Raw genomic sequence first — 2500 nt, 5'->3', positions numbered from 1 at the left:
ACACGTCCTGGAGCATTACTCACCATAGCTCACCTTCAGGGGAATGACCAGTATCGCTCGCCTGTGACCTGCCTCAGACGGTTCTCCTCATGAAGTGAACCTACTCCATGTACTTTGGCTACGGCACCTACCTGAACCTGTATCCACTGCCATCCTCAATGTTGATCCCTTACCATGAAGGACCTGATGACCAAAGTTGGTGCCCTTATGGATAGCCAATTTAATCCTTCAAGACCTCAATCAATGCTTCCACCCCTGACGAAATGGACAACTATTCAACATCGACCGAATCTGACGTGAACACGGTAGGACACAGACGTCCACCACATGATGTACCGGAGTGGTGACAAATCCATCCACCACCCATATATATCACCCTTCACTTACGCCACAACCAACAACCTCTCCAGACACTTACTGATGCCCATCGGCCACAGTTATGCTACTACCACTCCAGATTTGGACCTGCTGCGAAGAAATATGTTAACGGTTGTCAGAGGCCAAAAAGCAGGTAAGTAGTCCATCACTTGTGGCAGTGGCCTGCCCTGTCACTAATCTTTTCCTTTTCATGATGCAGTATGGGCGTCTGATTTTTGGTAGACATGGGTGCTTGCCGTTCTCTTCTGCCACGGCCACTCTCCAGGAAAAGACGTAGTCTGCTTAAGTCTGACTGGTAGCTGCCAACGGATTTGCAATACCCACCCACAGTTATGAAACCCTTACATTATCATTTTGAAGCGCCAAATATAATTGGAAGTTTCTTGTTGCTTACATCACATTGCCAATCCTTGGTGCAGATTTCCTCTCACATTTCCACCTCCTGGTTGATGTTGCTCACAGTTGATTAGTTGACTCGGATTCATACTCCTCCACACCTCTCCAATCCGCCCCCTCAGACCTCACTCTCCCCAACAGTGCGCCCACAGATGCCTATGCCCACCTTCTGGAAGTTTTCTGTCCAGAACTTCGTCAAACGCCCATGGTTCCCGCCAACCGCACTATTTATCCTCATATCAAGACGACAGGGTCACCACTGTTTACCAGATTCAGGCATCTGGCACTGGATCATTTGGCAGCCGTTAAACAAACTTTCACCGATATGGAAGGAATGGGCTTTTGCCAAAAGGCCTCAAGCCCATGGTCGTCACCCATACACATATTTCTGAAAAGAGATGGTTCTCTGAGTCCGTGTGGGGATTACAGGCACCTGGATATGTAACCAGAACTGGATCACTACCTTCTCCCAAACATCACCAATGTGACCTCCTACTGGCCCAAAGCCAAGGTTTTCTCCATGATTGACCTCCTGAAGGGGTATTATCATGGGCCCATGAGCCTAGAGGACATTTCTAAGACTACTATCACCACTGACTTTACTATATACACCTTTAATTACGCCTGTTTTGGCCCTCATAATACTGGCGCCACATTTAAACGCCTCATGGATGGCATTTTAGGGGACCTCCCCTTCTGTGTATGTTACGTAAATGATATTCTTGTATTCTTCTCCTCAAAAGAGATACTTTTTTACTATCTTTATGTAGTTCACGAATTGCTGTACTTACTGTATAGCTATCTTCAAGTGTTCTAACATAAGATTCATCTATTCCTTGATTTTGAAGGGCTTTCATTATTGCTGATGTTTTGACAGCTTTCTCATAGACTATAACTTCTATACGTAGTCTATAAATGCTATACATGATAGTTTGTCATACTCTGTTGATTATTCCATCAGCTGGGTCATTATATGGATATGGTCAGTTGTTAAATATCCACTTCCAAAGCCTACCTATTCTCTTGCTTGATGAAATTCTAGCTGTCTTTTTATTCGGCCCAATATGATCTTTGTAAATATTTTACACATTACAGAGTAAATTTATTGGGCGGTAATTTTGCAAGTCTTTTGTGGCTCCCTTTTTGTGGATTAGTATAATGATAAAGTTTTTCAAAGTTGTAGGTATAGAGTATTCTTGCAGACATTTGGTGTAGAATTCAATCAGTTTTACCACTGAAATCTCCTCCATCTATTATTAAAGCAATTGTTAGTCCACATTAGCCTGCTGCTTTGCCTCTTTCATACCTTTTAATGCTTTCTTTACTTCTCCTATTGTTATGTTTGGTACCAGCTCAGGTGTTTCATTATTTCTATTGGTGAAGTTATTTCTTATATCACTACTGTACAGCATTGTATATAAATCCTCTGCCATTTTCATTGCTCCATCTCTATTGTAGATAATATTTCCATTTCCATCCTTTAAAGTACATCTGTTGGTGCCCTGTTCCAAGTCTTTTCATCAATTTGATGTTTTTTCCCTTCTCTAGTGTTTCCTCAATTTTAGTCCGATTGAGTTGACAAATATCTATGGGTTTTAGTTTGTTTATTGTTTTGAATAGTTCTGCTAATTCTATTTCATCTCTCATGGATTTCATCTTCATTTCCATTATTTTCTTTATTAGGTTTTTGGTCTTTTCTGATAGTTTTCCTTAATTTTGCTCTTTT

The sequence above is a fragment of the Palaemon carinicauda genome, chromosome 35 (assembly GCF_036898095.1).
Source record: "Palaemon carinicauda isolate YSFRI2023 chromosome 35, ASM3689809v2, whole genome shotgun sequence".
Classification (NCBI taxonomy): domain Eukaryota; kingdom Metazoa; phylum Arthropoda; class Malacostraca; order Decapoda; family Palaemonidae; genus Palaemon; species Palaemon carinicauda.
Note: the sequence above shows the minus strand (reverse complement) of the source record.